Raw genomic sequence first — 23513 nt, forward strand, 5'->3', positions numbered from 1 at the left:
TACACATAGCCAGCCTCGCACATTCCTTCAATTTTACCTCCATCCTCTGGGTAGGGTTAGCGACAGAAGAAAAACAGGAAGCGAGGGAGGCGGCAGGTGCCTTTAGTAAAACATTACCTTCTGGTATGTCTAAAACAAGGAGCACTGCATGGAGGTGAGGGGGGTAATTCTTAAGTACAAAACGTCCGTCTCTGCCCTATGTTAAGCCTTAGTGCAGAAGTACTTCAACTGTGAAGCATAAGAGAAACAAGAGGCAACTTAGAATTAATTACTTTTTTTCCTGCCACACAAACAACCTTAGTATTGCCATTTCATAGCACTTTAGAAAGAAGGGTTACTACTACCAAATGTAGAAGTAAAACATTTATCGACCATGGAAGAGTGAATTGCAGAGTGGATCCTGCAAGGTTTCAAATTCCCAAGCGCTTACAAGAGAAACATGTCCAGTTAATCATTGCTACAAAATAGTTCCATATCGACTCGTTGCATGTTGGTTCCCACTTACACTGTTTTAGTGCTTAGATATGTATATATTTAGGGCGAAAAAGGTTCGTATATTTTGCAAAATACTGGCTTTTTGGTTGATACAGTGGTTTAACGCACTGCAACGTTTCAGGAGCACTGTAAAAGGAGAACAACTAAACGAGGAAGGGGACAGCTTTTGCATTTTATGACATTACACCAAATTCCCCCTTCAGAAAAGGCAGCACTATGCATCAAGCACCTGGCTTCAAAACACACGTGGGTGATGCCTCCGATTCCCCGCACCTCAGCCAGGCTTCACTAAGAAGATGTAACCAGAATAAATTGCTTGCAACTTGACAACAAGAGTTTCCATGCTGCAAATAGTGAGTGGAAGTAAATTGCAAACAGCTGGGGGAGGCACTTTAATAAGAGTACCTGAGAAAGGCGGTGGGGCGAACAAGCACCTAGCTGTCAGGATGGCTCAGCAAACTAAAGACTCACCGCTCACAAATGTGATGCCTTAGGAGTCAAGAGTTTGAATTCGCCCTAACAGCCAGATTCGTCCTTCCGATTATGTTACATTTACAGCGCCTAAAAACAGCATGCTACATTTGGCGCTATATCTAACCGAATTGTTGCTGTATCGTTGGCTGGGGTACAATCCTTGTCTGTATAATGTGCTAATGACGTGCATTATAGCACGCAGTGTGAGGAAGAAGTGCAAGCGGAAGGGGGTCAGTGGTGCATTAGGGTGAGGTCTGACTCCTATTACTGTGCCCTCTCACTGATGTTCCCCGTTTACACCGGTGTGAGCTGTGTGATACACTGCATGTCTGGGTACCATGGCGACAAGAGATACGAAGTGACAGGACAATAAAAGTGCATGTGTACAGCACTGGGTTTTTACTGTGCACACTTTTAATCCGTGTTTGTTTTAGGGTGGCATCCTTCCAAGAGGAGGGGGCGCGGTTCCTCTGAAGGGGTTAGAGTTAAGTGCCTGTGATAGGTGACTTTAGATGCAAATACAGAAGCGCTGGCACATGTTTGCTCTTGATAAGTGCTTGTACTCTATCCTAAAGTGTTTTTATAGCAGAACTGAGAAGCACATGTACTCTCCTTTTCAAATTACTCAGTACTGGACCATTTAAAGCACTGCTAAAGCCCCAACAAATCGCTAGTTTAAGTGAGCGCATGTGTGCATTGTCAATTTAAATAAATGTGGAAAATACTAGCTATCGCATCGTCTTTTACTTTTGGCAAAAATAAATGTGGATAAATACAGAAAAAATGCCCAAAAAATACATATGGATAAATACAGACGGATATGGCAAAAAAATAAATACCATAAAACCGGGAGCCCTAATTATAAAGTAGTACTGTAAAAGCATGATATGGTTTCTAAGCCATAAATTGCTTTAAAACATATAAACTACATACAGTGATAAAATGATGGCTAAAAGTACTCAACTGGTGCTTCTAAAATAAGCCTACACCGGTGCACCTGATCGAACCCTAGCACAAGGGAAGAAGTAAGTGAGGAGTAGTTTAAGTTTAGTATTTTCTGCCAAGAATTAGAGAATACCTGTTACGTATGACTGTGATGGTAATGGTCATGATGTAACTGGGTGAGAAAATAAATGGCCCGGCCAGCCCGGCCTGGCAGAAAACGAAACTAGCACTGTGTAGGCTCCATTATTTACAGTTAAGGCCTTCACACATCCCACACAACCCGAAAAATTGGTGACGAGCAGAGTGGATTTCCCGGCCATGTACCATCTCGGCACCCCCCCCTCTCCTTGCTTACCAGAGTTGGCAGGTGCTTATGGCAGTCCCCACACTTCCTTGGACGTGCAGTGCGGGTCCTGCCCCTCCTGGCTCTTCTTTCCGCCAGGGGCGCAGCTGCTCATGCTGGTTCGGTGGGCTGTGGTGCAGCGGCTGTGACACTGAGTTTACTAGAAGTATGCCAGTCCTGCAAGTCGGGCTGCCCGCCCCCACGCGGCGGCTGCGGTGATCCTGGTGGAGTCCATTGGTGTTTGTTTCTTCACCTTTTGTTGGATGGGTGAGTTGCTATGTTGCTGTGAGGCCTCCAGCAGGGACTGTGTGATACAGGGACTCACATTTGACACCATTGTGGTGCAGTGCTGACAGGTCACAATCTGCCTCATCCCCTGTTTGGCTGCCCACACGCTTTACTGACTGTGTGCCTGTCAATCATACTAGTGCACCACTTGTCATCTCTTGCATGGTTCTGGCACCATTGGACCTCTGTTGGTGAGTCCTGAGATAATCTGCATAATTTTCTGTGCACCTGTTTCTGCTTGGGGGTGTCGTTTTTGCATTTTGTCTGCATGGCTTTTTGCACTTCTGGCTGCCATGACCTCAATACCAGCCTTTGAGCCATTTGTGGGGGACGATCCCCCATCTGCGCAAGTGGCGGCCTGGAAAGACTGGATGGAGCGGCTGGAGACTTACTTTGGCAGACAGATGATGCCCCATGTTGCTGCATGTAGGGGGTACCACTATTCACAAGCTTGATAAATCTGTGGTGGGAGCTGGATTACCCTTCATGTACGCTACTCTGAAGGAGGCCCTCATGCCACATTTTGAGCCGTTCGCCAACACTGACTAAGAGTGATTCCTGCTACGCCAGGCCAGGCAGTTGCCAGAAGAATCTGTAGACACCTTGTACGCTCACTTACGAGAACTTGCCAGCAGATTCACACTGCCAGAAGCTGCTGACGAGATTCAAGCCTAATTCATACAAGGTTGTCCGTCGGTGAAGCTGAGGGAGAACATTCTGCAGGTCCCGGGCATGTCCATGGCTGACATGCTCACTATGGGACTCTCGAAAGAACTGTCTAAGGTGTGTGCTGTCCATATGGAGGTGGCCCTACGACAGGTGAAGACGTAACCGGTCAACGCAGTGGTGATGATGGGGTGGAAAGAAAGTTTGACCCAAGTTTGCTACTGCTCCCAAGGCATGCCACACGTGCGGTGGTCCATATCTTCATCAAGAGTCCTGCCCCGCCAAAGGAAAAAAAGGTGTTCAGCATATAATAAATTGAATCGTTTTGCCAAAGTCTGCCGTTCTTCTACTATTCCCAAGGGCTCCAAACCAAAGTCAGTTAATATCATGCACACACCAGGAGCCCCGAACGAAGAAGAGGACATGGATGATGATGATGTGGAAGGAACTGTACATGTCATCCATGCCATGCAGGCAGGTGAGCATTCCCCCGGGCACATTCCGAAGCGTACCACACTCCTTTCGGGACATAAGATTCTGGCTTTGATTGTTACTGGAGCCTCTATTAACATTCTTGCCCAATCAGTATTGCAAACTCCCCCGCTGTGTCCACTACTGCGTCCCACCGCCACTCAAGTATTTGCTTATGGGTGTACCTAAGACACTAGCAGGAGTCTTAACAGCGGATGTATCCCATGAGTCCCATTCCCCCAGGGCGAAAGTGTATGTTACCAAAACAGGCTCCAGAATGCTGCTGAGCTGCAGGACAGCGGAAAGTCTCCAGATAGTTTCATTCACTTTCAGTATACATCTGGCAAGCATGGATGATTTGGTAGCTGAATTCTCACAACTATTTGTTAGCATTGGGTGTCTCAAGGACTGTCTCATACACCTCCACATTTATGGCTTTATCCAGCCGTGGCGCTGAAACATCGCCGGGTAATATTTCACCTGCGCCCCACGGTGGAGGATGAGCTTAGGAAGTTGGAACGGGCCAACATCATCGAAAAGGTGGATGGTCCTATCCTGTGGGTGTCACTGATTGTCATGGCTCGTAAACCCAAACAGCCCGACAAAGTCAGAATCTGTGTGGACATGAGGTTTGCTAATATGGCCATATGACGAAAACACCACTTGGCCCCACTTTTGATGATATTGTGGCAGAAGTTAGAGGTTTAAGATAGTTTTCAACGATGGACCTGCGGGCAGGGTACCATCAGTTTGTACTGGCTCCCGAGTCATGAGACATCCCTACCTTTGCCACTCATGTGGGTTGGAGCAAATACAAACACCTGAAGTTTTTCGGGATACAGCAAGAGAAGTCTTGACTGGACTGGTCATGGTCATTAATGTTTGTGATGACATTCTGGTGCATGCCCCCTTCCATGGCGGAACAATACAAGTAAGAAGTGTTCCTGCACACCTTATCTCTTCTAACTTAAAACTCTAATGTATTAGAAAAAGTAAACCACGTTTGAACCCCGTGTGCGTGCTACCACTTAAAAGAGAGATATGACCCAACTGTCTCCCTATATATTAAACAGTCTAAAGAGGGCTGAGGAAAACCACGGCCTGAGTGGATCACTGCGTTTAGGCAACAAATGTTGTCTCAATATGTTAATCAAAATAATCAAAAAAGAATTAGTTGCTCAAAGGCATTTTAATTTTATCATACCTTTCTGTTTGCTGCTTATCACAAACAGTTTGTATCATAAATGTACTTTGAACAAACAAAAACCATTATACATTTCATTATAATGCGTCTTTCGAATATTCACAAATCATTGAATATACAAATCACAATCAAAAACATATGATGCGATCAGCACATTTTTCAAGAGAAATCTCAAAATTTATGCAAGAAAGTCCCAATGCATTTCGGGTTCCAAAACTGAACCCTTCATCAGGGGATAAATATTGAAAGTTCGTTGAAACTGGAAATATCCAAATGTATTGACCACAGGAAACCTACAACACAATAAATAGCATTTTGATACGAGACACTGTAATTTCCCATGTCACAATATCAATATACATGAATAAATGAATTAAAAAACGTGAAAAGAAACACAATAAAATGTGAAGTAAAGTTTAGTGCAGATAAAAGTCCAGAAATGTCACCTGTGTCCAATGAATTCATGTGTTCTATAACCGACTAATAGTCTATCCATGCAGTTTGGTGAAGTGCTCTAGAAAAAGAAATGTAGTGAACAATAGTGCCAGCCTGAATCTTTACCAGAAGTTCCTAACTGCCACTCCTCAACCATATACGATAACATGCATGATAGGAAACAACAGGATTCTTACCCGTCAATGTGCTGAAAACACACTGGTACATAATGTAACTCAAGGAATACCAGGTGTGTCCCTTTAAATGAGAATATTATTCCATGAGACTAATGTATAATCCTAATTATCTCCAAAGGAAATCTAATGCATGCATGACCAAACCTCACCCTTTAAACTTCTCAACATCTGCCGAAAAACAATAGGATCACCAAATTTTGGAGCCGCCCGAAGGATTTCAAATTTATGTGAAGGTAATGTGAGATGCTGTAGTGCTACGCTATAAAATTAGGAGGTGACGCTAAGTTGAAACGTATTACCAATGTGCTTACAGATTGAATCAAATAGTGCAGACCGCCAACCGGTTGCTGTTGTCACTACTGAAACCGCCCAAAGTTTTTCAAATATCTGTAAAGATAATGCAAAACTCTGTAGTGCTGCACTTCTAATACTCGAGTGTAGCGTATAGTTTAAATAAAGCATAACCCTAATGCGCTTACCAGTAGATCGAAAAGTGCTGACCATCGACCGGTTCCCGCTTCCACTGCCTCTCCCCTACGCCGAAGTTAGCAAGCGCACCCAGCATCTGTAATCGTCATCTGTAAGATAGATGTCATCGACATATGATAATGCCTCATCATCGTACATTTGTAGTAACTCTGTTACTCTGGCTGAAAATAACCCTGGACTATTCTTGAAACCCTGGGGGAGACAGCAAAATTGTTACTGTGTCCCCATAATTGAGAAAGCGGTCAGATGCCTGCTTTCAGGTGCAATGTTTTGACAGAAAAACCCATTTGAAATGTCTAATGTGGTTCTATATTTTTTCCCCACAATGTTATTCATCAGTGCTGCACTGTGTGCATTTTGTACTGCAAATGTTTTGCAACAGGAGTTTAAATGTCTGTAATCCAAAACTAGACGATATGAATTGTCTGGTTTGGAGACAGGAAACAAAGGATTGTTCATTGACGAGGTGCATGTTTCAATCACCCATTGGTATTCAAGTTGATTTAAAATCTCCCTGACTTGTTTTTTAGCTTCTTGCTTGACTGGATACTACCTCTGTGCATTAGGTTGATTTTTTAACTGGATTTTATGGTGAGGAGAGTCCTCATCCCATCCTGCCCGATTTTTATATAATGCTGGAGCTTGGGCCACAGCCCATTTTCTGGCATAGGTGTATTTTTTATGAATAGGAATGTGATTTGAGAAGGCTGGCATAAATACTTCCTCGCCATGTGGGCACTCCCTAAAAAATTCAGGTGGCCAGTCTTGTTCAGTTAGAAGAATGTCATAGCCCTTAGAGAGCGTCTCCCAAAAGAGTGATCTTATTTTTCTAATTATGTCCCCCTCCATCCGGAGTGTTACTTCATATAACTTGTGGGGTACACTAACCCTGGTGTAGGCAGTTTCAACCTGAATGCATTCATTCAAGTCCACTGTCTCCAGATGATCCATCAGGATCCTGCGAACAATGGTGACTTCTGCTGCGCTGTCTAGCATTGTCTGGGCCCACTCCTCATTCTTGAGTTGTGTCCTCAAGATCCTCGGCATGTCTGATCTTTATGCTTGCTACCTTCTTTTTGGTGAATTGAGTTTTCTTATTTTTTGGAACGTGCTGTTCTTCTTTGGACTTCATGCGTTCCTCTTTCTGTTCTGATCGTCCTCTCCACTCGGATTTCTGCGAGGAAGTCTGAAAGGGACGAGAGGAACGAGTATCAGTATCTTGATATCTATCAGGTTTTCTTAAATTATCCCTATTTCTAAGGTTATACCTTTTTTTAGAGGGCTCCCGTTGGGGAGACCTACCTCCCCTTTGGGGAGATCTTCCTCTGGACTGAGAATGATTCTCTTTAGGAAGTGTCTGTTTAATATTTTCCCACTTCTTCTTAGGAGTAGTGAGATTATTTTTAATAAACACCTTTTCAGGATTTTCTGTTAATTCGGGTTTTACTGGTTTCCCACCCAAACTATCTCTTCCTAGCTCTTCATATGATTTTTCAATAATTCTTGCAAGCTCATATGGTTGGCCTGTTATATCTGTTTCTTTTAACTTTTGGCGGATTGCCACGGATGCTGCTTCACCTTTTATGTTCGCTAATAATATAGCTGAGACCTGTTTGTAATCTTTCAGTAATTTCATACCTAGATTTATGGCCGGTTCTGGACCGTATTAATTTTGAATCTGTCTCAGAACGTCTGGTATCACCGCCATGGACGGTACACCATGTGTTTTTGTGTAGATTGAAGCAAAGACTGTACCCCTAGTGTCGCAGTCCTCCACATGTGGTGCTACCCCCATTGGTAAACAGATTGCCAGAATTCTCTGTTTCTCGTGAGGTGTACTATCAGGGAATACTGCCTCAATTTGAGTAATGTTTTGTGCTAACCAAAACGGAATTTGTTCCCGTTTGGCAGGCAATTTACCAATGAATGATTGTATAGTATGTGGTGTAATTTTGTTTGTGTTCCCCTGGTGAGGGGTGTGCTGTGGAATCCTTACAGTAGGTTGTACTGTTAAGGTTCGCATAAAATATTTAACCAATTGTCTATGTATTTTGATTCACTGTTTCAGCTGAGCTAACAGTTCTTGACCTGCCATATTTTCTATGTCAGGATGTGGTGTATAGCTGGCTAGTACCGGCCATGTAGCTCCTGGTCTACCTAGTGGACCAAGCCTGGTAATGTGATTTTCATGTTTTAGGGCGCTTTTAAACCAGAGCTGATGCTCTTGGTAAGTTAATGGAATCTCAATGTCCTCGTAAGGAACATATTCCTTCGGAGGTTCCTCTACCTTGTAGTAGTGAAACTCGTGTGTTCCTCCATCTGCTGGAGGAAAGTGAATCCATGAATAGAATACCTCTGTTTGCCGATATTCATGTGCCTCTATAACAAAGATTACTTTACCACCTCTCGATGATACCTCATTATTTATGAGTTTGAAAGTTATAGTTTTCCTTACGTTTACCGGGATGATTATAGCATCCGGGTCGTCACTCTCTGTCATTTTATTGACTGAAAGTTTGCAGAACAAGTTTCAAGGAGACAAAGATTAGGTGCACAATATTTTGGAACACTGTATCCTTCAACGTTGAACAAACCAAAAACTAATACATAGGTTTTTCGTACTACTCAGTTCTGGCGGATATTAACCTTTTACCCACTCCAGACGTCTATTGGAGGTTTTACGGGAAAAAGGGGTCGCGGAAACAATAGATAGCTATTTTACTCAGTCAATCGTGCATGCTTCGTTTCACCAGAGGTGCTGAGAAAATAGGGAGATGGGCGTTTTCAATAAAAAGTATTTATTGAACAGTCTTCTTTCTCAAGCATAAGAAATGTACTGCTACAATCGTAATACTGGTAATAAAGTACAGGGTATATAATAAGAACAGTATTATAAATAGGGCTCCCAGTTTTCCGTTTTTACGGATTTTTACATATAAATACAGACGGAAATTTATATTTCCTTTGTCTGTATTTATATGTAGAAACGGTAAAATACTAGAAAATGTTCCAGCGCTGGAATCCAGAGTTCTCGCCATGCCCCCTTCCTGCTACTTGAAATTCCTTCCTGGGCACACAAACACACACACACACACAGCTGCTCGAGTACTTCACAGTTCTTTTCAAAGACCATTTACTTGTTAATGAGGCTTTATTGTTCTGTCACCCCATGCCGTAGCCTCTCCCAACACCCCTGACTCCCATTCCCATGCCCCCTACAGTGCACGTTTTAAGCACTTAATTTCACAGTGCTGCAGCAGCGCATTCTGGCACACAGCTGAAAACGAATCAATGTGTATTATTCGCTGTACCAGAAATAAAGTACGTTGGTCATTTAGAAAGGAAACCTAGCAACTCACTCAATTTGCGAGACGAAGGCAAGTGCTGAATTCCTGTGTATGCCTGATTCCCTGAACATAACTTGCTCATTGGCACGACTGTACATGCTTGGCTGTCCCCCCCCCAACTGGAACTCCTGAATGGGGAAGCATATGCGGCAACAAGCACCCCTGAGCGGACCTTACAGCAAGTCCCCACTTTGTAAGTGACCGTATCGAAGCTTTTTATTTTGATCACAAATGTACACATAGCCAGCCTCGCACATTCCTTCAATTTTACCTCCATCCTCTGGGTAGCGTTAGCGACAGAAGAAAAACAGGAAGCGAGGGAGGCGGCAGGTGCCTTTAGTAAAACATTACCTTCTGGTATGTCTAGAACAAGGAGCACTGCATGGAGGTGAGGTGGGTAATTCTTAAGTACAAAACGTCCGTCTCTGACCTATGTTAAGCCTTAGTGCAGAAGTACTTCAACTGTGAAGCATAAGAGAAACAAGAGGCAACTTAGAATTAATAACTTTTTTTCCTGCCACACAAACAACCTTAGTATTGCCATTTCATAGCACTTTAGAAAGAAGGGTTACTACTACCAAATGTAGAAGTAAGACATTTATCGACCATGGAAGAGTGAATTGCAGAGTGGATCCTGCAAGGTTTCAAATTCCCAAGCGCTTACAAGAGAAACATGTCCAGTTAATCGTTGCTACAAAATAGTTCCATATCGACTCGTTGCATGTTGGTTCCCACTTACACTGTTTTAGTGCTTAGATATGTATATATTTAGGGCGAAAAAGGTTCGTATATTTTGCAAAATACTGGCTTTTTGGTTGATACAGTGGTTTAACGCACTGCAACGTTTCAGGAGCACTGTAAAAGGAGAACAACTAAACGAGGAAGGGGACAGCTTTTGCATTTTATGACATTACACCAAATTCCCCCTTCAGAAAAGGCAGCACTATGCATCAAGCACCTGGCTTCAAAACACACGTGGGTGATGCCTCCGATTCCCCGCACCTCAGCCAGGCTTCACTAAGAAGATGTAACCAGAATAAATTGCTTGCAACTTGACAACAAGAGTTTCCATGCTGCAAATAGTGAGTGGAAGTAAATTGCAAACAGCTGGGGGAGGCACTTTAATAAGAGTACCTGAGAAAGGCGGTGGGGCGAACAAGCACCTAGCTGTCAGGATGGCTCAGCAAACTAAAGACTCACCGCTCACAAATGTGACGCCTTAGGAGTCAAGAGTTTGAATTCGCCCTAACAGCCAGATTCGTCCTTCCGATTATGTTACATTTACAGCGCCTAAAAACAGCATGCTACATTTGGCGCTATATCTAACCGAATTGTTGCTGTATCGTTGGCTGGGGTACAATCCTTGTCTGTATAATGTGCTAATGACGTGCATTATAGCACGCAGTGTGAGGAAGAAGCGCAAGCGGAAGGGGGTCAGTGGTGCATTAGGGTGAGGTCTGACTCCTATTACTGTGCCCTCTCACTGATGTTCCCCGTTTACACCGGTGTGAGCTGTGTGATACACTGCATGTCTGGGTACCATGGCGACAAGAGATACGAAGTGACAGGACAATAAAAGTGCATGTGTACAGCACTGGGTTTTTACTGTGCACACTTTTAATCCGTGTTTGTTTTAGGGTGGCATCCTTCCAAGAGGAGGGGGCGCGGTTCCTCTGAAGGGGGTAGAGTTAAGTGCCTGTGACAGGTGGCTTTAGATGGAAATACATAAGCGCTGGCACATGTTTGCTCTTGATAAGTGCTTGTACTCTATCCTAAAGTGTTTTTATAGCAGAACTGAGAGGCACATGTACTCTCCTTTTCAAATTACTCAGTACTGGACCATTTAAAGCACTGCTAAAGCTCCAACAAATCGCTAGTTTAAGTGAGCACATGTGTGCATTGTCAATTTAAATAAATGTGGAAAATACTAGCTATCGCATCGCCTTTTACTTGTGGCAAAAATAAATGTGGATAAATACAGAAAAAATGCCCAAACAATACATATGGATAAATACAGACGGATATGGCAAAAAAATAAATACCATAAAACCGGGAGCCCTAATTATAAAGTAGTACTGTAAAAGCATGATATGGTTTCTAAGCCATAAATTGCTTTAAAACGTATAAACTACATACAGTGATAAAATGATGGCTAAAAGTACTCAACTGGTGCTTCTAAAATAAGCCTACACCGGTGTACCTGATCTAACCCTAGCACAAGGGAAGAAGTAAGTGAGGAGTAGTTTAAGTTTAGTATTTTCTGCCAAGAATTAGAGAATACCTGTTACGTATGACTGTGATGGTAATGGTCATGATGTAACTGGGTGAGAAAATAAATGGCCCGGCCAGCCCGGCCTGGCAGAAAACGAAACTAGCACTGTGTAGGCTCCATTATTTACAGTTAAGGCCTTCACACATCCCACACAACCCGAAAAATTGGTGACGAGCAGAGTGGATTTCCCGGCACCCCCCCCCTCTCCTTGCTTACCAGAGTTGGCAGGTGCTTCTGGCAGTCCCCACACTTCCTCTGACGTGCAGTGCGGGCCCTGCCCCTCCTGGCTCTTCTTCCCGCCAGGGGCGCAGCTGCTCATGCTGGTTCGGTGGGCTGTGGTGCAGCGGCTGTGACACTGAGTTTACTAGAAGTATGCCAGTCCTGCAAGTCGGGCTGCCCGCCCCCACGCGGCGGCTGCGTGATCCTGGTGGAGTCCATTGGTGTTTGTTTCTTCACCTTTTGTTGGATGGGTGAGTTGCTATGTTGCTGTGAGGCCTCCAGCAGGGACTGTGTGATACAGGGACTCACATTTGACACCATTGTGGTGCAGTGCTGACAGGTCACAATCTGCCTCATCCCCTGTTTGGCTGCCCACAAGCTTTACTGACTGTGTGCCTGTCAATCATACTAGTGCACCACTTGTCATCTCTTGCATGGTTCTGGCACCATTGGACCTCTGTTGGTGAGTCCTGAGATAATCTGCATAATTTTCTGTGCACCTGTTTCTGCTTGGGGGTGTCGTTTTTGCATTTTGTCTGCATGGCTTTTTGCACTTCTGGCTGCCATGACCTCAATACCAGCCTTTGAGCCATTTGTGGGGGACGATCCCCCATCTGCGCAAGTGGCGCCCTGGAAAGACTGGATGGAGCGGCTGGAGACTTACTTTGGCAGACAGATGATGCCCCATGTTGCTGCATGTAGGGGGTACCACTACTCACAAGCTTGATAAATCTGTGGTGGGAGCTGGATTACCCTTCACGTACGCTACTCTGAAGGAGGCCCTCATGCCACATTTTGAGCCGTTCGCCAACACTGACTAAGAGTGATTCCTGCTATGCCAGGCCAGGCAGTTGCCAGAAGAATCTGTAGACACCTTGTACGCTCACTTACGAGAACTTGCCAGCAGATTCACACTGCCAGAAGCTGCTGACGAGATTCAAGCCTAATTCATACAAGGTTGTCCGTCGGTGAAGCTGAGGGAGAACATTCTGCAGGTCCCGGGCATGTCCATGGCTGACATGCTCACTATGGGACTCTCGAAAGAACTGTCTAAGGTGTGTGCTGTCCATATGGAGGTGGCCCTACGACAGGTGAAGACGTAACCGGTCAACGCAGTGGTGATGATGGGGTGGAAAGAAAGTTTGACCCAAGTTTGCTACTGCTCCCAAGGCATGCCACACGTGCGGTGGTCCATATCTTCATCAAGAGTCCTGCCCCGCCAAAGGAAAAAAAGGTGTTCAGCATGTAATAAATTGAATCGTTTTGCCAAAGTCTGCCGTTCTTCTACTATTCCCAAGGGCTCCAAACCAAAGTCAGTTAATATCATGCACACACCAGGAGCCCCGGACGAAGAAAAGGACATGGATGATGATGATGTGGAAGGAACTGTACATGTCATCCATGCCATGCAGGCAGGTGAGCATTCCCCCGGGCACATTCCGAAGCGTACCACACTCCTCTCGGGACATAAGATTCTGGCTTTGATTGTTACTGGAGCCTCTATTAACATTCTTGCCCAATCAGTATTGCAAACTCCCCCGCTGTGTCCACTACTGCGTCCCACCGCCACTCAAGTATTTGCTTATGGGTGTACCAAGACACTAGCAGGAGTCTTAACAACGGACGTATCCCATGAGTCCGATTCCCCCAGGGCGAAAGTGTATGTTACCAAAACAGGCTCCAGAATGCTGCTGAGCTGCAGGACAGCGGAAAGTCTCCAGATAGTTTCATTCACTTTCAGTATACATCTGGCAAGCATGGATGATTTGGTAGCTGAATTCTCACAACTATTTGTTAGCATTGGGTGTCTCAAGGACTGTCTCATACACCTCCACATTTATGGCTTTATCCAGCCGTGGCGCTGAAACATCGCCGGGTAATATTTCACCTGCGCCCCACGGTGGAGGATGAGCTTAGGAAGTTGGAACGGGCCAACATCATCGAAAAGGTGGATGGTCCTATCCTGTGGGTGTCACTGATTGTCATGGCTCGTAAACCCAAACAGCCCGACAAAGTCAGAATCTGTGTGGACATGAGGTTTCCCAATATGGCTATATGACGAAAACACCACTTGGCCCCACTTTTGATGATATTGTGGCAGAAGTTAGAGGTTCAAGATAGTTTTCAACGATGGACCTGCGGGCAGGGTACCATCAGTTTGTACTGGCTCCCGAGTCATGAGACATCCCTACCTTTGCCACACATGTGGGTTGGAGCAAATACAAACACCTGAAGTTTTTCGGGATACAGCAAGAGAAGTCTTGACTGGACTGGTCATGGTCATTAATGTTTGTGATGACATTCTGGTGCATGCCCCCTTCCATGGCGGAACTATACAAGTAAGAAGTGTTCCTGCACACCTTATCTCTTCTAACTTAAAACTCTAATGTATTAGAAAAAGTAAACCAAGTTTGAACCCTGTGTGCGTGCTACCACTTAAAAGAGAGATATGACCCAACTGTCTCCCTATATATTAAACAGTCTAAAGAGGGCTGAGGAAAACCACGGCCTGAGTGGATCACTGCGTTTAGACAACAAATGTTGTCTCAATATGTTAATCAAAATAATCAAAAAAGAATTAGTTGCTCAAAGGCATTTTAATTTTATCATACCTTTCTGTTTGCTGCTTATCACAAACAGTTTGTATCATAAATGTACTTTGTACAAACAAAAACCATTATACATTTCATTATAATGCGTCTTTCGAATATTCACAAATCATTGAATATACAAATCACAATCAAAAACATATGATGCAATCAGCACATTTTTCAAGAGAAATCTCCAAATTTATGCAAGAAAGTCCCAATGCATTTCGGGTTCCAAAACTGAACCCTTCATCAGGGGATAAATATTGAAAGTTCGTTGAAACTGGAAATATCCAAATGTATTGACCACAGGAAACCTACAACACAATAAATAGCATTTTCATACGAGACACTGTAATTTCCCATGTCACAATATCAATATACATGAATAAATGAATTAAAAAACGTGAAAAGAAACACAATAAAATGTGAAGTAAAGTTTAGTGCAGATAAAAGTCCAGAAATGTCACCTGTGTCCAATGAATTCATGTGTTCTATAACAGACTAATAGTCTATCCATGCAGTTTAGTGAAGTGCTCTAGAAAAAGAAATGTAGTGAACAATAGTGCCAGCCTGAATCTTTACCAGAAGTTCCTAACTGCCACTCATCAACCATATACGATAACATGCATGATAGGAAACAACAGGATTCTTACCCGTCAATGTGCTGAAAACACACTGGTACAAAATGTAACTCAAGGAATACCAGGTGTGTCCCCTTAAATGAGAATATTATTCCATGAGACTAATGTATAATCCTAATTATCTCCAAAGGAAATCTAATGCATGCATGAGCAAACCTCACCCTTTAAACTTCTCAACATCTGCCGAAAAACAATAGGATCACCAAATTTTGGAACCGCCCGAAGGATTTCAAATTTCTATGAAGGTAATGTGAGATGCTGTAGTGCTACGCTATAAAATTAGGAGGTGACGCTAAGTTGAAACGTATTACCAATGTGCTTACCGATTGAATCAAATAGTGCAGACCGCCAACCGGTTGCTGTTGTCACTACTGAAACCGCCCAAAGTTTTTCAAATATCTGTAAAGATAATGCGAAACGCTGTAGTGCTGCACTTCTAAAACTCGAGTGTAGCGTATAGTTTAAATAAAGCATAACCCTAATGCGCTTACCAGTAGATCGAAAAGTGCTGACCATCGACCGGTTCCCGCTTCCACTGCCTCTCCCCTACGCCGAAGTTAGCAAGCGCACCCAGCATGCTGTGCGCATTTAAAGGAGCTGTACTGAATTAATAATTGCCGAAACTTGAACTTACATGCCTCTCATCATGATGTACAAGACGTGAATAAACACACTAAATCCACGAGAGGAGCCACTAAAAAAACTATCTAGACGATGAAGCCTCTGACATTGCCCAAACTATGCCATTTCAAAAGCATAACATTGCTCGTGGCAGCTCATTTTAGCCAAGCTGTTAGAACTGGGATATTGAAAAAACTTTATTAAACCCAAGTGTGACAACAGTCTTAAAATGTACATAATGGTCTGCTAAATTATATGTGGTGTATCGTACAATTGCAAACAGAAGTTCCCCAGTTGTGCCATTTCAAGAGCATAACATTGCTCTTGGCAACTCGTTCACGCTGTGATCCTCGAACTGGGATATTAAAGAACTTTGTGACAGCAGCCTTAAAGTGACTGGTGTAGAACAGAATTTGTTGAAACTTGTTGTGTTGTTTAACTCTGCATGATAGTGTACTAAATTCTATGTAGTGTGTCTAGCTATTGCAAAAAAGGAGTATCCAGATGAATCCTATTGAAGAAGCTCCTGAATGAGAGTGTATATAACTCTGAAGCTGAATATAGTAAATCCTTATCCTATATAGTGTATCCTGATGGATACAGCTTGCTGTCAGAAACACATCCATTGAATGTAAGGAAACATACTTAGTATGAATGAGAGCTAAAAGTGTCAACGTGCCCAGTACAGATTTGAAAAGAAAATTCACAGGCAGCACCAAGTATAATTATTGGGGCCTCAGATCAACTTTTCAGTAGACTCCTGCCTGGACCTGTGAACATTGCAGATTACGTTATAGAGTAAGAACTGTCTTGTTCCCCAGAGGACTGCCCTGCTGCTGGAGGCCCGCCTTTTCTTCATACTATGGCCCTGCTGGTACCAGAGGACTTCCCTGCTGCTTGAGACTTGCACTGTTCCCCAGAGGACTGTCCTGATGCTTGAAGTTTGCTCTTCTCACTGAGAAGATAAACTGAACCTGCTACCTTCATCCCAGGCTTCTTGAGTGACTCCAAGGGTCAGTTGTCTGACCTCCTGTTCTGGGCTTCAGAGACACAACAAGCTCCAGATGCCTGCCTGTAGTTGCTGCTAACCTTCTACAACTGGACCTGCCTAAGTCCTGCTGGCTTCTGCTAGGAGTCCCTGAACCCAGAATCCCAAGAGGTCCCTTCCCAGTTGTTGAACCCTTGGTTGGCATGAGAGTGCACTCCTCTGCAAGAGAAGGAGAAATCCTGACGTTTTGGGGTGCTTCACAACTTCAAATGGGCCTATTCATGAAGAGACTCTGCCACATATGAAGACCGCCAATGTGAAGCTCCAGTGACCCCGACGCTTCATGCTACAGTTACCGCCGGAAACGTGAGATCTGCACTTCACGCTACAGCAAGGCGAGCCTACGGTGCCTGCCAATGTAAAGCTCCAGCAACGACCGTTCGCGACGCCCTGCAGGATCTTTGTGCAACATCTACGACCGCTCATGACACCAGATTTGCTCTCCGCGCTACTGTGATGACCATCCATAGAGCTCTCTCTGTCCTAGCGTTCCCTCCACTGCGAACTGGACTTGTCACACTGGACTTTAAAAGGGTCATTTTTTCATCTGGGCTAACCTGGTCCCTGTTTCCAACCTGTGCTCCATCATGGTCGGCCTGAACATCTGATTTTCCCTCGGTCTAGCATGATCAGATAACCTTGAGTGGTGCTTTCTACTTGTAGGTGCTATACTTACCTAAAGCGTTGAAACTCAATATCTTCGACTTTTCTGTTTGCATTCAAATCGTATTGGTGTCGTTTTATTTATTGCATTTTACGCTATTTTCTTTAATTGGTGAGGGATTTTTCTTGTGTGGTGTTTTCACTTTATTACTGTTAGTATGCTGCATAAATACTTAACACAGTGCCTCTATGGGAAGCTTGACTGCTTTTGTGCCAAGCTACCAGACCGTGAAGCACAGGTTAATTCAGTGGCTATTGTGGTTTACCCCGACAAGGATTGGTGTTGTTTCTCTAGTAAGGTTTCCATCCCATTTAATCAATAACCCAATTTCTTACAAAGGGGTTTATATGTTTTCAATGAACTATAGTTAGAATATGTGCATCTTAAAATTGACAGGAGTCAACATAGGCACTTGACTCCATATTGAAAAAGAAAACTTTGTATTTCTGCTTGTTGAGCATAATGCTTTTTGTGTTCCAGGCACCTGAGTCACTGTTTCTTATTTAAATGTTAGCTTTCTGTGTGTCGGTTATGATGATGATGATTCTCAGTACCTGCATGGGATTGAGGCAGAGGAGGTGAAAACTCCTTTGTGAGATATCGTGAAGGTCGTAGTGATGGAAGAATCTAGCTTTGTGTTATCCATGAGGTGGCTGGCACCAAGTACAGAGGGATCCCTGAAATTTGGTTGGTTCTTGGTAAGAACCTGTGTAATGTATCTCTTAGACTTAATTTCATGTTTTAACTGTGAACAGCTTATCAGTTTGACAGACTTGTTTCTTTGCACACTTGCAGTCAGATGTCCCTTTCCCTCCATTGATACTCGATGCTCTTACATTTATTCTAGAGACCAAGCGCATTCCTTCCTTTTCTAATCGGAACCTTCCTTTAGTTGGATTTGAATTTGTAAAGCGCTGGAATTGCTCCAGAAGGGGTATCTCTGTGCTAGAGGAGCGCAATGTGCAGAGCCAGGGCAGTCAGTTACTGAATTTGAATTAATGGTTCAACTTGTGATGCCATATTTGCTGACACCAGCTGTTTCTAAATTTCCCTGATTTACCCATAAACTTAGATTAGCATTAGGGAGATTCCCTCCAGGGGAACAGAAACTTTCAACTTTTGCACTGATTTTTGATTCACATGATTCAACTGATTCGATTTAAGATTGTAACTTTACTAATTTGTTAATAAACCTTCCTGGTTTGCAAATTTACTTCTCTCTGTCATTCCTGTGGGAAAGTTCTGCTTCACTCTCATTGATATTTTGCAAGATTTATGATTTTAGTCTCAGTTTGAGATAAAGTCTCTCTCAGTGGACATAGCGGAGATATGAATTTGGGAGGTGCTAACACCATCCTTATCTCTCACACTATCACCCCTCCTAGGTTTATGGATCACGACTTTCTCTAATTTACAGGGAACACAGAATACCGAAAGTTGCAAGATCTCTTTTGAGATATTGTGATAAGATATTGTAACCTGGAGTAAGATTGTGAGCTGGACTCACAATATTCATTTTCATGTGCACCACGTTTGCATTGACACGTGTGTTCACATCCACATGCATAATAATGTTTATTTGCATAGCGCCAGTCTGATTCTTTGCCTTTTAACACTTTGTTAACCTATATTTGACAGGTTTCAAGTACTTTTAGTTGAGGTTGACAAAGGTCAACCTATCTGGTGGATATATCTTAGTCTTTAGAGACTAGATAGGAGCCCTTACATCTCGTCCTCATGAATGCCATGGACTCTCCTGGCCACTTTGGCAGAAACATGTTGATGACATTGATGGGAATGGGGTACTAAACTCCCAGGTCGCCACACCCTGGTTTTTAATATTAAGCAAATACCTTACTAATAAATTACATTTGGACTTTGCATTAATTTTTAAATCACTCACTTCTCCCACGGGCCCGTGCACTTAAGTTTTAGAAGTGCCTCCCTGTCTCCAGGTGAAGGCCCACTCTCTATCAAACACGGTTTTTAGAGAGCGAGGACTGCCGATGATGAAGCATGACACCTGGTGGTGGGTGAGGACAGTGCTTCAAATTTTTTGATATGCTCAGCACCACACAAGAGACAGTGTAGTGTACCTTTTTCCACCTTAGAATCAGACACTCATTCAGGGTAGCTTGTTTTTGTGTGTACTTGTCTTACTTGGAGACCTGCTCACCCTGAATACCCAGTAGACTCTTGTTCCCTACCCTAGCAATTACTAGGGTTTAGTGTGTGTATATGATAAGATATTGTTTGTCACGACCAAGGGTGTCCTGGTCTTTGTTTGGAGTGATTTTGCAGAGTGTGTAACAGGTCTTGCAGGTTGCATAGATTAAGTGATCAGATAATTAACAAAAGGGGAGGGCTCTGAAATGGCTCTTTACCACACAGGATCCATTTTAATGCCTTAAAGTGTAAAAATTGATACACTAGAGGGGTTGTTGACCATACAATATGGAGTGAAAAGTCCAGACATTCTCATATGCGACTCTAATTTTCCTTTGTCATTGTATTAGATTTTACCGCTAATTAGGATGTTATTGGTGTGAAAAAATCGACGTTGGTGCTACTCAAGGGCTCCTTCAAAAGTTTAAATAAATGCACTAGATACTATAAGGATGGCAATAACAAATTATGGTGGTGTAGCTCTTGTAGGCCTCAGTGACTGTTTAACTTTAACTTGGAATTTAGTTAAAGATTAACTTGGAAAGCGTGATGTAATAGACAAAGATAATTAGCAAGAATCATTACCAATCATTAAGGAAATCCACTGGGTACTTCAGCCTCTAAAGCGCCTTAATTTTTCAGGTACCAGAATAGCATGCAGCCTTTGTAATAAGGAAATATAAAATCCCAGGAACTAGATCAGATTTAGTCGGGTTTAAAATCAGAGTTGAAAATTACATTAAAATAATTAATATCAGAACAGGAGGTGTTCAGCTGACAGATCAGGCCTCTTGTAAGTTATTTGTTCACAAATCTAAATTAAATGTTAATAAGTCTGCACTCAGTATACTAGATCAGGTTGCGGCCCAAACAAATGGTACAACGAGATAAAAGCTGAAGCTCTCCAACTGGAAGTCAGGCCTCTGAGTTGGTCTTAAAATTTCGAGGGAAAGTTTGTATAAATAGTGTCTCACAGGAAAAAATAAAAAAAATGTTAATCACCTTTCCTGTGTTGCCCCGTCCTCCATGCTCAGGTAGGCAGTTCACGGTGGGTGTAGTATCTTGTGAGTTAGAGATGACTGGACTCTTTTGGTTCCCGAAGGACTCCGTAGAACAGTGATGTTAGTGCTTAAGTGTGGGTGATAGAATTCATGATGTGGAATTTTCAGTTAATGGTTAATGGTTACACGCCAAAGAATAAAGGAGTAATACCAAGCTTCATGTGTGGCGTAATCAGTTACGTGCTTCGAGGCTGGGGAGGATGCTACAGTGGGTAGTGCATTTTGATAATAAATTGTGTGCACCATCGCCAGAGGTTAAACGTCAGCTGGCTTCTTTCTGCTACCTTTAACTGCTTAGACCTGCACCTCACTCATTCCCCTCTCACATCTATTCCTGTTATTCATTAGATGATTTTTTTGTAATTATTGGCTCTTTTGAACGTACCAAAATTGTCTTCTCGTTTGCTGGAAAATTGGCCTTCCTCCTGACTTTCTACAGTCACGATAATGAATTGGACTCTGTGTCAAAGGTTACCCTACTTAACTTCGTTTTTCAATTACAATTACGCAGGCAAAGAAGCTTGCCTTCGTTGCAGTGTACTTTATGTGCGGTAGTCACTATTACTACTAGGTGGCAGTCTAACCTCGTCTCATTTATATGAGGAAATAAAGCAGTGCAACAAGAACTTTTGTAAGAGCGTGAACACATATTCAGCAAGTGATGGCAATTTGGATGCGTTGGCAACCTGCAAAGTTATTAAATAGCCAGGCCAAGATTTATTTTATGATTATTCCAATCCAGGTAGTAAAGCATGTTTTTCTAGCATTTTTTATCACAAAGTTGTACTGTTCTTTGCAATTAATATTTGTGATGTGCTTGTGAAGGTTTTAAATTCAGCTAAATGAGTGACTGTTACTTGCTACTTATGAGTTGATATTTGTTAGAACTGGAATAATTGGCGTGGGTTTCCCTTGTATTTTTTGCCTTGACCTCCTGTGTTTTTGCTGTGTGTTGGACTTTGGTTTGCTGGTCTAGATGCTTTGGGCACGTTGCCACTGCTGTTCAGTGCCAAAGTGCAAGTGCGCCTTCTGTAAATTATTGTATTGGTGATTCCCTGATTGGCATATTTGATTAACTAGTCAGTTCCTAGTACAGTGCACTGTGTGTGCACAGGGCATGTCAATCAATGCTGCTAGTGGGATTGCAGCACTGATTGTGCCACCCCCATAAGCAGCCTGTAAATGTAACTCAGACAGGACCAGCTTTAGTACTGGCGGCGCCCTGTGCTACAATGTTTGTGGCGCGGCGCCCTACCCACCCGCCCCCGTGAGCACCTTGCCACGGATTTCTACACTACCACCATTTGACAATGCCCCCCAAGTCCCCATAACCACTGTATAGCGCCTCTCATACCAGTGTAAGGTGTCAGAACACTTTACATTACACATACATTGCACAGAGACAATCATGCATGTGTACATCAGTGTATTGGAAATATTACATAAGACAGAGGCCTACAAGGTGTAGGAGTCACATGTCATCCATACTTGTAGGCAGTATAGTTTAAGAGTCCTTGGTCTGGAAAAGCACAAATACAGAATTTAAAATATAACACCATTGTCAGGTGTTACCTTTAATAATAAGAATTGATTTCTACCAAATGAACCCTTTTCACAATGTTAGGATAAGGGAAGACTGGGCAAAAAACATGTAGCTGTAATATATTCCTTGCAGTTTGCATGCAGCTCTTTCAGAACAGTTAATAGCTCACTGCTCTATACTTGGATTTTCACTTTTAAACTGCAAGTAACAATAGGAACTCTCTAATAAAGCGATAACCCATTGACCTAGTTATAGTGTATGCACTTTGTGATCTGAATGGGATACGTTCTTTGCAGCAGGCATATTAACCCTCTATGCTATGATGAGTTAAAACTTCCTCTACTAAACAAAGCTCCGGTCTGTCTCCAGGAAGAACATTATTCACCACAGTTATTTTGACATTTTTATTGATGCTTGAAAATTGCTGGGGCAAGGAACGTGGCATCTGGTGCTTTTAAAACAATAAACATGGCGCCCCCACCCCAAGTCAGCACCCAGTGAGGTGGCACCGATCGCACTGCCCTAAAGCCGGCCCTGAACTCTGACCTGCCACTGCGGTGTCTGCATGCAGTCTAGTTGTGCTATGTCAACTTGGCAAGTGCAACCACTTTCCAGGCCCTAACTTTCCCTTTTCTTACATGTGGGCCACCCATAATGTAGGCCCAAGGTACTCCTGTGGGCAGGATGCAGTGTATGTGAAAGTTAGGACATACCCGGATGTGTGTGGCATGTCCTGACAGTAAAATACTGCCAATTTCGTTTTTCGCTTTTGCAAGGCTATCTGTCCCATAGGAGTAAAGAGTTAACTTAGAACATCTTATAAGTATAACTCCCATTGGGAACAAGATAGGAAAATAAAGTTTAGTATGCCTAAACTGAGAATGTAAAGAGGCATCTTTTAGTGAGGACGATTTCTACATTCTGTGTTTGAAAATACGACTTTTAGACAGTGGGTATTTTCTTGCTTAGCCATTCTGTGTGCCTCTAATAGATGTGTGTATCGACTGTCTGGTTTTTGAGTGGCAGGGGCTGGGGATGTGCATTCTGTTCATACAGCCACTTGGAGGGGAGAGGTCTGTGTATTACCTTCTCAGGGTGAGTCAGGGCTCTCCTGATTAGCACTGGGCTACATTTAGAGTAGGGGGAGGATATTCCTTTCACACCTGAATGGTCCTGATCTGCTTTGGATAATGTTGTCTCCACCTAGTGCTGGGTAGCTGCACCAAAGAAGATAGAACTGGTTTTGGCTGGGCACAGGGCTTCTCTGCCACCAGAAAACAAAGGATTTTGCTGTATAAATATTGGATTCCAGACCCCAGAACTTTGGACTGCT

This window comes from Lissotriton helveticus, chromosome 1_1 (genome assembly GCF_964261635.1).
Source record: "Lissotriton helveticus chromosome 1_1, aLisHel1.1, whole genome shotgun sequence".
Lineage (NCBI taxonomy): Eukaryota > Metazoa > Chordata > Amphibia > Caudata > Salamandridae > Lissotriton > Lissotriton helveticus.